Source organism: Mauremys reevesii, linkage group 10 (assembly GCF_016161935.1).
Source record: "Mauremys reevesii isolate NIE-2019 linkage group 10, ASM1616193v1, whole genome shotgun sequence".
Classification (NCBI taxonomy): domain Eukaryota; kingdom Metazoa; phylum Chordata; order Testudines; family Geoemydidae; genus Mauremys; species Mauremys reevesii.
Window position 1 is genome coordinate 31,484,764 of NC_052632.1, and position 14,328 is coordinate 31,499,091.

Sequence of the window (14,328 nt, forward strand, 5' to 3'; positions counted from 1 at the left end):
GATCCCCCACAATTCAGGAATCCCTTTGCTGCAAATCCTTCCACTATGTTCTGCATATGACCGAGAGTCACAGTACTGCGTAGCAGGAGATGATTAGTGGTCCTGAGCACTTGCATGACAACTCCCACAGCACTTTATCCAACTCTAAAAAATGATTTCCCACTGACCAACAGCAATCCAGCATTGCAAGTTTAGACAGTATGATTACCACTAGCTTCTCTGCTGACAGCACTGATCTCATTCTGGTGCCCCTGCACTGGAGGGATGGGGCAAGCTCAGTGCACAGATCCAGGATTGAGGCTTGCATATCTATAAGTTCTACAGACACTGCTTGTCATCACAAACCTGAATTATGATGCGATCCCACCAGTCAGTGCTCATTTCTAAGGCCCAGAAGAAGCACTCTGTGAATGCCAACAACAACTTTGAACTGGATTTCACTATTTCCTACAGAAATCTGGCTTCCAAGAAATCATCATATTCCCCACTGATTCACTTCTCTTTGCAGCTCTGCAAATACCGTGGAATCATGCATCCTGTGCTTGCAACGCTCATGACAATAGTGCAGAATTGTACAAGGTTCAATGCTTCTGCCAGAGATGACAGCCAGCAAGGAGGGCCATGCGAATGTTTTTTTTTTAAAAAGGCATGAGAATTATGGGACATAGATGACATTATGGGATGGAGAAAGTTGCATGATGTGAACTTGACCCTCTGTTCCCAGTCCCCACTGCATGACTCGTTTCTGCCCCACAATGCATTGCCAAAACTTCCCAAAAGACAGTGTGCTGGACGGTGGTGAGTTGCACACTGGGATACTTACCCATGGTGCACCAGACTGTGCATCAACACAAGTACTCCAGGTGAACACATGGCTCCTTGCGTTGGTGCTGCAAGTATGCATGCACAAGAGCAATATACTAACTGTGGTGGCTTTATGCCTACATAACTTGCATTGGCCAAAGTTTGTGGTTTAGACCTGGCCTTACCCAATGCTAGAGACTGCAACTCACTCAGGACTGTGTAAATTCTCCCAGGGAGATGAGAGAATTAGGGCAAGTGTCAACATTACTACAAAGGCACAGCCTTTAAGCACAGTGAGTAGGGAGGCCCCAACTGAAAATAATTTTTTTTAATAAAACAAACACACAAACCAATCAGACAGTGACCTTTTAAAGCTACTTCACAGAAAGGTGGTAAATTATTTATCAACAAATACTTATTTTTTTTAATTCATTTTGCAAGTGAATACTTGACTAGTTTACTAAAATGAATATTTCTTTCACCTTGTGTACTAGGGTCCCAATTCAGCAGAGCACTTAAGTGTACATTTGACTAAGCATTTTCTCAAGTCTGTGGACATATGTACATGCTTAAAGTGCTTTGCTGAATCAGGTCATTAGGGCCTAATCTAATGCCAAATGAAGTCAATATAGGGCATCCATTAGCTTCAATGGGCATTGGATCTAGTCCCAGAACATCTCATCATCATCAGAAAACATACTGGTACCAATTCCAATATATGCCAAAATATAAAAAGACATTGCTTATCGCCACTTCATTTATGCACACTAACATGTTAAATTGACAAACTTATTGGAGAGAAACTGACATACCAAAAAGCTACTAGTGGTATCATTAGAGTTTTTTCTTTTTCATTTTTCCTCTCAAAATTTTAACTTTGGGTATTTGACAATGGACAGCATGAAAATGATTTCCCTAGCTTATGATCCGTAACTTATGCAGGTTATCATAATGTGAATAATGAAATGATGCTTTGCATAGTTTTATTCCTATGGGCTATAAAAGAAAAAAGCATTGGCAGTGTCCTGTCATTGCAAATGGTCCCGGGGTTTCTGACGTCTCACTTCGATTCATGTTAATGAGGAAAAGAACACTCCGACAAAATCTGCTGTTGGCACAGCGTACAGGAAAAAAGTTCACAGAATCCCAAAGAGACAAAAAGAGAGAAAGGGGAAAATAGCAGGCAAATCTCTAATGAATAAAGTAATAGAATTTCAAAGATCTCTACAAGCAGTTAAGTAGGGGTGGGTGAAGAGACAAAATAAAAGACTATGTAAATGGCCTCATACAATTTGAAAAGGACCCAAACCTTTACTAAAATCCCCCCTCACCTTTATTTTTGTGTTTCTATCCTCTTTCTGTTTCAGCTTCAGGCAGAATCGATAACACAGAGAAAAGAAAAAAAAAGCTGTTCTCAGTCCAGCTGCAATCTTTAGAGACATTTGACAGTATCTTTGGATAAGAAAAGTTAAGATATTAATCTCCGTGTTATGGCTTGGAATCCACTGAACTTTAGGCAGAGAAAATGGCAAACCTTTTGAGGCTCAGTCATCACTACTACTAAGTAATGTAATGAATCAGATTGATTAATTGGATTCCCAGTAGACTTTCTAAACATTTGTCTCTGATTCCTAGACAAATATACATATATGCCACAAGCTTGTTAGGTAGATGATAAATGGATTGGAAAAAAAAACAGTGTACATATAGCTGTTCTTAGTTGGAATTAGTTGATAAAGCATTTCAAAGAGCTTTGGAATTCTTCTGTCACCATCATGTTATTTTTCCCCTAAACGTTTTGTCCAGAATGTGTTGAGTTCCTTGACGAAAACATCGAACTTGGAAACTGCTCAACTTAATCCTATATAGTTCATCAGCAAACTTATCAAGGGTCTAGCAGTCGCTCACTAATTTTATAGATATCTTACTCTGAAAAGGTAAATAAATTTTACAAGTTAATCTAAAAAACATTAAAGGGGCAGGCAGGGGACGGAGGGGAATTGGACACACCCAGTCAAGATGGGATCCCTGCAAGCATCTCTATAAAAATATTACCATGCTCTTCCCTTTTCTTTATCTCTTGTCCTTTCTGCTTCCATGCACTATCAAAAACGTCCACCTCTATCGGGCAAATTCTGCTTACTGTGCATTGGTAGTGACTAAAAACCATAGCCCCAGTGTGGATAAACGCACCAGACAGGAGAACCTCTGTGCCCACTTGTAGCTGCCTGGAGGATTGGAGCCCATCCCTATATCTGTTAAAGAACTCTGGGATGCTGGGGATCAAAGGTACAATTATAAATGCAAGTTATGAATATAACGGCAGCCTTGGCCAAAATCTAGGAACAGTTTAACGATGCCAGAGTCATAGATACTGTATGTTAGAACCAAAAAGGACATCTGTAACTTTTCCATCTGGAATAGGATTTGATCATTACCTTCCACCGTGGCATTCATTACGCATGAGGACATCATCCCTGTTTCAGGGAGATCCATTTCATTACCATCAGTGCAGCTATGGTATATTTTCTATACATACATACATTAAATGCCACTCCCAGGAACATATGCAGTGTTGTAGCTTCGTCAGTCCCAGGGCATTAGAGAGGTAATATTAGAGAAGTGGGTGAGGAAATATCTTTTATTGGACCAACTTCTGTTGGTGAGAGAGACGATCTTTTGAGCTTATACAGAGCTTTCTCACCAAGAGAAGTTGGTCCAATAAAAGATATTACCTCGCCCGCCTTGTCATTCCCAGTAATGAACATTTTTACCTCTAGAAGCAATAGGTTTAACCCCAACAATATCAAATATGGTTGGTTCATTGTCAGGGGAGTTCTGATCATTAGAACAAGATGGGGAAGAGATTTCATTGCCTTTCCCATTATGTATCTTCTCTCACTTTGTGACACTCCCTTTCCATTGTCCCAGCCTCATACACAATTTAAAGGTGAAAAATAATGGCAAAGGTTTTAAATGATAACCCTAACCCAATTACATATTAATTACATTTCAGTTACAAATTTAAACTCCCTCCTTTAATAAAGACAGAAAAAAAGGCAGATGGTAACTGACAATTCAGTAGGGAAAAAAAGCTAGATTTTCACATTAGCGTTGTTTCCATTACTGAAAAAGTATTAAATTAATATGGAATTTAACAGAAAACTGCACAGCAATCAATATTTGGTGTCATGCAAATTGTGTGTACATGCTATATTTACAATTAGCAGAGTATTTATTGCTTTCAGATTAAAAAAATAAGAATCAACATTGACCTCAGTGAGTTGCTAGAAACAAATTATTTGCATTAGTGTCTCAGTAGCTATTTTTCTGCTGATATGCATTCTTAGACAGCATATGAGGTCCTAGTAAGGTATGCCTACAGCCCAGCATGCTGTCACAGAGTCCTGGAGGGCTATACACAGGCTCTCTCATTATGACTACAGCAGTCCTAATGAAAAGTCAGATTTGTCAAGAGACACCAGGGTTAATAACTATTTCGTATACTAGGGGAAATCTTTGATCTCACATACCAGGGTTTGGCAACAGCTGGAAAAAAAAAGCGACCCCTATATTTTACACTAAAGGAAGGAAGGACTTCTACTAAGCGACAATATATTTGGTTCATAATCACAGAAACAGATGCCAAAAACCACATGGGCCTGTTAACATGTTAATACCAGTGGGAAAGAGGGGGAGAGGGGGCTGCTGCTGCAACCCAGAGATTCAGCAGTAGGACCATGTGGTTCCACCCAGAGAGAGGAGCAGGTAGCAAAACCTGGGTGCACTCAGGAAGAACTACAAATGGGGTCTAAAGTTTAGCTTGCCCTGTAACAGGTATTATTCCTCTATGAACATGCAATCAGAAGATAATCCTTTTTCTTTCATATTCTACGTGAACTAAATCTTACACTACATTTTACTCATTTGTGTGTGGCACTTAATAGCTAAGTGCTGAGCAATGATTACAAAGGCAGCCACAACAAAATCAACAAGTACCAGCAATCATTTACAAACAAATCAGAAAACAGACAAATTATCGACTAATGAGAAATGGCTTACAAGGAATAGTCCTAAAGCAGGTGTAACAGCGGACCACCAATATTACACCGAAGACCCTGTCAGCCTAAAGCACATAGGGGATTTCACCCAAATAACTACGGCAACCCACAAAATGCTGATTTGGCCAAGACACATTCTGAGTGTTGGTGTGCAAAAAGTCTTTCTGAAGTGGGAATACTTCAAGAAAATCATTTGTTTTCTCTGACAGAAATTAAGTATTCATAGAATATCAGGGTTGTAAGAGACCTCAGGAGGTCATCTAGTCCAACCCCCTGCTCAAAGCAGGACTAATCTCCAGACAGATTTTTACCCCAGTTCCCTAAATGGCCTCCTCAAGGATTGAACTTGTAACCCTGTAGGCCAATGCTCAACCCACTGAGCTATCCCTCCCCCATTCTGAGCATCAAAACCTGGTGATGGTTATTTTTCTTCTCTGAAACTCTGGCCTTTACAAACATGGTCCATTTTTCCCTGATCAGTGCTAGCCTCAACCTGTCTGCCCACCACATCAACATAGCAAGTGTCTCTTTTAATGAACGCAGAGAGAGGAGTGCTTTTAGGTGCCTCAGACTTGTTGTGTATAAAGTGCTGCTCAATTGAAATTAATTGCATATTAAATGAATAATAGTTTGCGTATTTTCCCCTCTGATTTTTTTCTGCCCTTTGATGGAAGCACTATTGGGAAGGAGGTGGGTACTGAATTCTGACCTACAAGATAATGAGATATACAGTATGGAGTGGTTGGAATGCCCATTGATTAACTCTTCATTTTAAGGGCGTGATTTTTCTCAAGCAGTAACATTACCCTTGAAAATCACAGTAATTCATCTCCCAGTGCAATGCCAAAATATTTCAGCTTCAAAGACTAAAACACTCCTTGGACTCCCATTTGAAGAAAGACATTGTACTGTAAAATGTGTTAAAATAGTGGGAACTCTGTATCTCACAATGAAACGTTACGGACACAGCATTCTAATACAGCAGGAATAATTTTCAGAAAAGCAGCCAGGCTTCAGGACAGAAACCTCATGCTACAGTACACATTTAGGGTAAAATCATAGAATCATAGGACTGGAAGGGACCTCAAGAGGTCATCTAGTCCAGTCCCCTGCACTCATGGCAACACTAAGTATTATTTAGACCATTCCAGACAGGTGTTTGTCTAACCTGCTCTTAAAAATCTCCAGTGATGGAGATTCCACAACCTCCCTAGGCAATTTATTCCTGTGCTTAACTACCCTGACAGTTAGGAAGATTTTCCTAATGTCCAACCTAAACCTCTTTTGCTGCAATTTAAGCCCATTGCTTCTTGTCCTATCCTCAGAGGTTAAGAAGAACAATTCTTCTCTCTCCTCCTTGTAACAACCTTTTATGTACTTGAAAACCGTTATGTCCCCTCTCAGTCTTCTCTTTTCCAAACTAAACAAACCCAATTTTTTCAATCTTCCCTTATAGGTCATGTTTTCTAGACCTTTAATTATTTATGTTGCTTTTTTCTTTACTTTCTCCAATTTTTCCACATCTTTCCTGAAATGTGGCACCCAGAACTGGACACAATACTCCAGCTGAGGCCTAATCAGCACAGAGCAGAAAGGAAAAATTACTTCTCGTGTCTTGCTTACAAGACTCCTGCTAATACAATCCTGCAATCCTCACTGAAGCTGAGGGGAGATTTGACTGACCAAGGTCCAAGTACTGTAGGAATTGGCCCATGGGATAAGTTAATGAGGATGTTGCTTGAATAAGAAATGCAGAGTTTAAGAAATGGAATTTTATCCTGTGCTGGTGTCATGTTCTGTCCTGCTGATACTACGCTGACTGGGGCCCAAAAGGACACACATTCAGGTGGTGCAGGGGGAGAAATATACCTTTAAATCAATTAAATGCTATTACCCGAGTTGGGGGTGTCTAGGTCTTCCTCAGACACACCTTCATGGTCTCTTAATTTCCTGTATATCAAGCCTGATAGGGCTTTTTCTTGTTTGCGTGAACAAGGAAAGTGATGAATGTCACTCTTATGAAACAGATTCTCATTTGAATAGACTGCAGTATTGATGATGTGGTCATAACCACCAAGAATTTCAAGAGATCTTCTCTCTCTTTAACCTCATCCAATTATATACTATGCATCTACCTACATAAATAATATTTTACTTGGAGTCTGAGACATCTCAACACTGTGCAATTACTCCTTCAGTACCACTGAGTTGGAACACTAAGGTACTTACACTAGCTAGCTAACAGAGTACTGCATGACCCAAGAACTGGAATTCTTGCCTTTTATGAAATAGAACAGCATTTAACAGACACAAAGTTCTCTTCTAGTTCCAAATTACCCAGTAGTAGTGAGAGGAAAGGACACGAGAAGGAGGGAAAAAAACCTGTATCCATTATTTTCTGCTCCTTTCATATTCCCTCTTTATAGTCAATTCCTTTCTGACCAGAGATTGCCTACATTGAAATGAGAAATTGCCATGGTTCTTGTCCAATGTTAGAGTATCTAAACCAGGGGTTTTCAGCGTTTTTCATAACACTATCCTTTGTTTTATTCTAGAACCCCCATCCCATTTAGCTGTGACTTCTCTCCTATTCAGGAACATGGAAAGGTCAGGATGGTCATGACCTAACTTCTATTTATGAAATCCCCATGATTAGTCAACTGTGTCTGTACTTTTGACTGTCTCTCATTACAATCCAGGAGTAGGTCCTTCAATATATTTAACATCTCAGCAGAGGGATTATACCATTTTGCAACCCAAAAAGAGACGCCTATATTTTTGTTTTCTCCTACTGAAGTTCGAACAGACATTGCAAACCCTACTGCATAGACACTGTCACCCAGTCCATATATTGAACAGACAACATCCACTCTGAATTGTGACCAAGAGTAAGTTTCTCTCATTTTCTTGATAGCAACTTTTGACGGGACCAATTCCCATGGTTCCTTCTGCAGACAAGACATTGTGAAATACCCTCTTCCCTTTTCCTCAAAGTTCTCTTTCAAGTTAAAACCAGGAGGGTTGAAAGAACGTCTGGTGCCAAGAAAAGGCAGGGAAAGAGTGCATTTGATTTGGGACACACATCCTTACTAACCACCACTTGTTCAGCTTCTTCCTCCTTAGTAATCTAGTTTTCATGAAACAATTGTCTACAACCCTGCTATTTCAGTTCCAGTTTATGATTTTCACCAGGGCCTTGGCCTCCATTTCCCCTGACTATTGGCCTGTTGACTCCTGAAGAATGCTGAGGGTTTCACAAGTCTGGCCAGTCACTCTGTACTTCACCAGTTTCATTTCATCCAGGAAATCTGACAAATGATGAAATCGTAACTGATCTGTTTCCTTTTTGTTTGTCACTTCATAGGAGTCCAACACGGCTTGGAACAATCTTTCCACCATTTGTAAGGAGAGATGAAAGCCAGATAACCACTCTCACCAACGTTCTCCCCCAGCACACACACACACACTTTTCTTTTGAAATATAGTATCACTGAAATCAGATATTGAAAAAAAGTCTGTAGACAATGGACGAGGAAAGTTTTAATTAAAGTTTGTGGTCATTGTAAGAGACAGAAAACAGGATGTACAGGATGTTATTCACACTGTGTGAGAAATATAGAACTCTTCTTACTGAAGAAAGTGTATTATTACAAAAACTAATAGCAACTGCTAGCCAGCTTTCAATGGTGTTTCCATTGGCTTTTTAGGCTAACATGATGTTCCTCCATCGCTGTAAGCATTTACTTTTTCCTAGGCTTACCATATAGTGATAGTTTAATCACAGTGAATTCTATTTACATTCCCAGAAACTACTCATATTCAGGATTTCCTCAACATGCTTTGATGCAGCTATATAATATATTCCATATTTTCTTGTTTGTCTTATTACAGTTATTTTAATTATGTTTTAATCTATTTAAAAAAAACACTAATAAAAAAACCAAGGCATCAGATAGACCTACGTTCTCAAAATTCTCTTCACACTGTAAAACCCAACAATGACAATTTGGATGCTTCTATATAGCCTTTAACATGAGCAGGGAAAGTAAGGAAAACAGTCCAGACTAACAAAAGCAAGAGAGTTCAAACAAGATGAATATTAAAATACCTGACATAGATAAATGCAGATCATTAACATACTGTATACAGAACTCTATGTTCTCCAGAGTAACCAATTAATAGAAAAAAATAGATCTGGCTTTGCAACTTTCAAATTTTTAAAAGCAATTTTACTTGACTTTGCTTATTTGGGAGAAAACCAGAGGAAAGTTTTACTACTTTTAGCTGGTCGGACTGTGTCTGGCAAACAGTGTGCATCAGTATACTGTGAAGGGTGAGCAGAAAGACTGTGCCACAGAGTGGGGCATCTACTGCTACTGTAACTTAGACCTTCAGATGTTCATTCTGATGTGCCCTGCCATAAAAGTAAGTAATAAGTCCTGAAGCCAACGCTCCAAAGAAAATGTATGAAAGTTACATGGTTACAACCTCTGAGGAGGTTTGGCATTTTCCTTTATTTAACTTTTTCATTTTAATATACAGGTATTAAAATATCCAGGGGTGGGAGAAATATGAACTCAATTTTTTTTAAAAAGCCACAATGTGTGCATTTGAGGACAGCATTATGCAAATTCTCTAACTACTACGGAATGTCAATGCCCAATGGGAGACTGCCCCTTCAGTAAGTGGCCAAAAGTGTATCAATTTTATTACCTTGGAACATATACACATGATGAAACATCAAAGTAATGCTGAAGTAACATTTTTAATTTTTAAGAAGTCCTTGACAAAAGATTAAGGCAGCATTTTCAAACAGCAAGGTTCAATCAAATCTGCTTTTAAAACACTTGTACAACAGAAACTGGCCACAAGAACTAAAGTGTTTCATTTGGCACTTCCCTGGATAACAGTCTCAACATTATTGGAAGTGTGAGCATTGGCTAATATCTACCTTGATTCATCATTGTTTGCTTTTTCATAGCCAAATTCCAAGATGTTTATTTTTAAGCCCTCAATTCCCCATCATCAATATATAACACATGTGTATGTCACATAAAGTCAGTGGCTCAGTGTAGACTTCAGGATATTTTGGAAACCAGAACTCAGTGTAGCTACAAGTGTACAGAACCATGCTACTCAGAATCAAATCCTTTTGTGAAATACCAAGTTGTCTAATTTTTATTATGAACTTTCCGGTTGTGTTGAAAAACCTGAGATCTACAGTGACATATCCTGAGGAATTACATGAAGGGCCCAATCATTTCTCCAGTAACTTCAAATGGGAAAATAATCATGCCTTAAAATGAACTACTGTATATTTTTTCATCGCTCTTGCGAAACTGCATTTGTTTCCAAATATCAGATTTTCTGTCTATACATACATGTAAGAAAAAGAAATGTGTTTTACTGTTGTCTGTGGAATGTACAAACACAGGATAGCAAACAGTCCCTGCCCCAAAGATCTCATTATCTAAACAGAAAAGACAGACACAGGGCAGGGGAAAGAGATACACACACACACACCAGTGAGGCCATAGCAGAGCAAAATTCAAAAGGAATTAGACTTTCGCAGTTCTATTACACAAGATTACGCAAATATGGAAGGGAGATAAAACATCATGCTTCAGGGCATGTGCCAACCTTTAAGTGAGGGGAAAAATTTTCACCTGTGGGCAAGCGATTCCATTACTGACCCATGTTGGGTTTTCTTGCACTTCCTTCTGAAAAAGCTGCTACTGGTCATGGTCAGGATAAAAATGGGACTGAATGGACCATTGGTCTGCTCCAATATTGTAATTCCCATGTTCCTATGGGACAGTTCATGAAAATATAGTTGAAGGGGTATCCATCCCTTGCATGGTGAGCATTACAAAAGTATGAATAAAACTGATTCATTCTAAGGCATCGCTGCTAATGTTTCATGCTGAATCAGCAGAATCTTTTTGTACTTTTAAAGGTACTATATATTCCAGTATGTCTTTAATTCATCTTGCTCCTTTTTTCTAGGCTCTTGCATTGCAGCAAGAGCACAGAACAATGAAGTCACACTGCTGACCTACCCTTTAAAGTGACCTTAGCTTTTCCACTCCTCTGTATTCAGCCAAGCTGAAGAGATGAATAGCTACTTTAATTTCTGTCATCTTTACCTCTGAAAACCAGAGTCTATTTTGGTTCCATTTCACATTTTTCTCACCTTGCCTTGCTTTCTCTCTTCCTACTTTTTCATCTCTTCCTGCCTTCTTTTTTGCTATTCCCTTCACCTTCACCTCTCATATTAAAAAAAAATCCGCTCTCTCCCCTAATTTGCACCTTAACCAACATCCCTTACTTAACATCTAGCCCAGTCCAATTCTTTAACAGTTTTTCAATACTTCTTCTCCCAGCTTGGTTAAACAAGGGACAGTTTGAGACCACTGCGAAAGTTACACTTTTCCTGCAGTGCTATCCATCATTGGCACCAGAGGCATGTTTAAACACAGTTACTGCTAGCACTGTTTCAACCCTAGCATGAACAGTGCTTTTATCATGACAATGATGGCTGAGTATCTCAGGAGAGGGTGATGGGGGAGACTGACTACCTTTTTCCTCTTACTTGACTGTTCACCAAGTTCCCCAGTCTCAGTTACCAAAGAGCATACAAGCCTCACTTTTGACAGAAGCAAAATGCTTCTCTTGCTCCGTTGAAGCTGGATTAGCTATAAGAGTGATGATTTTCAAAAACTGGTGCCTAATGTTAGGCTCCTAATCCATATTTAGGCTACAGAATGTGTGGCCTGATTTTCATAAGTGATAAGCACCCAGAACCTTTAATAAAGAAGAGTATTAATTAGAGATGGGCCAAAGGACCTAAATTTAGATCCATACCTGAACTCTACCCAAATTTGGGGTGTGTGGATCCAGAGTTTTGATCCTTAACAATGATGGGGATAACTTTCAATAAGTCTGATAGGTTTATCCAGAAGGATCTAAATGAAAACAATAATAAATTAATTAACCAGACTACAGAGTTTTGAATAAAGCAATATATTAACACACAACAGACCAAAATCCTGCATCCACCCAAGGTAACCCAGCTGGATGCTGGGAAACTTCTCATGAGGGAAGCAGGGGAAAAGATCTCTCCTCATCAAGGCATGCTCTGCAGCAAGTAACTCCATCCAGCCTAATGGCAGGAGCTGCCTCCATAAAGGGCAAAGAGAGAATGGAGGAGTCCCAGCATCATGGATACTCTGGTCCCTCTCCATCCCACCGTAGCTCAACCTCAAACCCCAACGGCATACTGACACACAGGAACCCCCGCAAGGTTAGAATCCACTGGGTGGGGCGGGGCAGATAGCGTGCACAGCGCCTCATGCGACAGGACACATCAGTTCCACTGCAAGAGGGCCCTGCACAAGCAGAGACAGGTTGTATCCCTTGGCTCACTGTCTCAGTGTACTTTCCTGTGTTCTGTATAAATTACCCAGCAAGATGCAGAATTTCATTTACATCACTGCCCCTTTGGCACTAGCAAATAAAAAAAAAATCAGATGACCATTAAAATCCAATTATAAAAATATTACAGCTTTAGACACTTACCCAGGAAAAGTATGGCAGGGGGCATTCTCCACACAGCAATAACATCAGAGTCTCAGACCTGGTTTCAGAGGTATTCTGATTGTGCCCTCCAACCTCAAATCTGCACTCAGCAAGGCCTCCCAGGGTTGCTCCAGGTACCAGATCTGGTCCTCATGACTAAGTAGATTTAATATGACTATTACCAGCCAATTTACTTCAGAAAATGACAAGTGAAGAATATTAAATCTTCGTCATTCAAATGATTAAACAAATGAAACGCTGAGTGTGTCACTGATGAAACAGGGATCTACTAAGGATTACAGGCATAGGGTTTTGTCTGATGTGAAGAATATCTCTATAAATGAAAAGAGACACTCCATGTTGCACATTGTACAAAACAGTATGTTCTGGAGTGATAATTGCTAAGGGGATTATCAGGACAGTACTGTATACAAAATCTTCCAAATTCAAACAACCAGCTTCATTTTAATAATTCAAAAATCTTTACAGACGTTAGGAGAAAAGCAAGTATATATGAGAAAACACGTGAAATATGTGAAATCTTATATAGCTATACCTATTTTCCCTTTTGATTAAGTTTCTGGAAATAATCAATAGGGACAGTATATTTTATTTTATTTTAATCTGATTTAACGTTGCAGGCCTTTGACATTTTACAAATTATTTCATTATTTGTTCATTAAGCCCTGTTGTCTTCTTTAATACCACTACCGCTGCTTTGTGCTTACATAGTACCTTCTATCATAGGATCTCAAAGCACTTTACAAACATTAATTAACTGATATAACAGGGATAGAGGAATTAAGTGATTTCTCCATGGTAACACGGTATATCTGTAACTGAGGTGGGTACAGAACCCTAATTTCCTGCCTCCCACACCTATACTTTAACCACTAAACTCCATGCTTCCTCTTGTGTATCAATGTAATTAGGTTGCCAGGTCCAATCCCCAAGATCTATCTAGACATAATGGTTTTTTTAAATTATTTTTTGAAATTGGGAAAATCTTCACAGATCCATTTATTGAATCCTAATTTTATTTTTAAACATTCAAGCATAAGATACCATCCCACTCTCCAAAGGAAGAATCATTCCTACAAAACCAGGATGTTGATTAAATGATCAACAACAATGGGGAAAATTCAAGTGATGATGCTACAAGAAATGCACTGACCTTCAATGCACCTTGCCATAAGGCAAGTAGCTTTAAAAGTAGTTTTGGCTTCATGATTAGTACATATACCAATAGACAGTAAAGGATATAAGCATGAAGAATATTTGGAGCACAGAGCAACTCATTTGTGATGCTAACGAATGGGGGAGAAAAGCTAACGAAGCTATCAGGTAGAATTCACATTCACGGGTTTTTTTTAAATCACTTAGCATTATGAATTAAAATGGGTTAAAAGGATACAATGAATAATCTGAGAATTCATACGTCTCTAACACTAAATGGCTTTCCAGCTGGGCATAAAATCAGAACATACATTTGGCACTTTTACAAATCTTCATGGAAATAATGCAAGTCTATTTTTTCCTCCGGCTCTCAGACAATCCCCTCACCTGAAGAAACTCCTTCAGAAGGATGAAGTGACAATTTATCTCCTTGGGGAAGAAATGGGAGAGATAGGGATAAAAGAACAACTCATAAGAAACACATTAAAGTGAACAAAACTCTTTTTCATGGGAGTAGCTAATTTGAAAATAAAAACAAACAACAACGAACCTACAAAAGCACTGAACAAATATTAATTACTCCTAAAATTTCCATTAGGGAACTGAGTATTTCTACACCCATTTTTATTCTATTGATTCTATGCAAGGTGTCTGACCCTATAAAATCCATATTTCCAAATGAAAACAGTAGTTCACTGAACATACATCC

At 39.0% G+C, this 14,328-nt stretch overlaps 1 protein-coding gene and 1 long non-coding RNA gene across 2 annotated transcripts in view; both read right to left on the reverse strand.

The window, feature by feature from the left end:
• The window catches only part of RORA (RAR related orphan receptor A), a 570,488-nt gene that overhangs the window by 467,624 nt on the left and 88,536 nt on the right, over positions 1 to 14,328 (reverse strand). The window lies entirely within an intron of this gene.
• Positions 9,248 to 14,051, reverse strand: LOC120373218. The gene is made up of 4 exons (XR_005585449.1): positions 13,931 to 14,051; positions 12,444 to 12,599; positions 11,730 to 11,830; positions 9,248 to 10,672 (listed from the first exon to the last, which is right to left on the reverse strand). It is a non-coding gene; the product is annotated as an uncharacterized LOC120373218 (long non-coding RNA).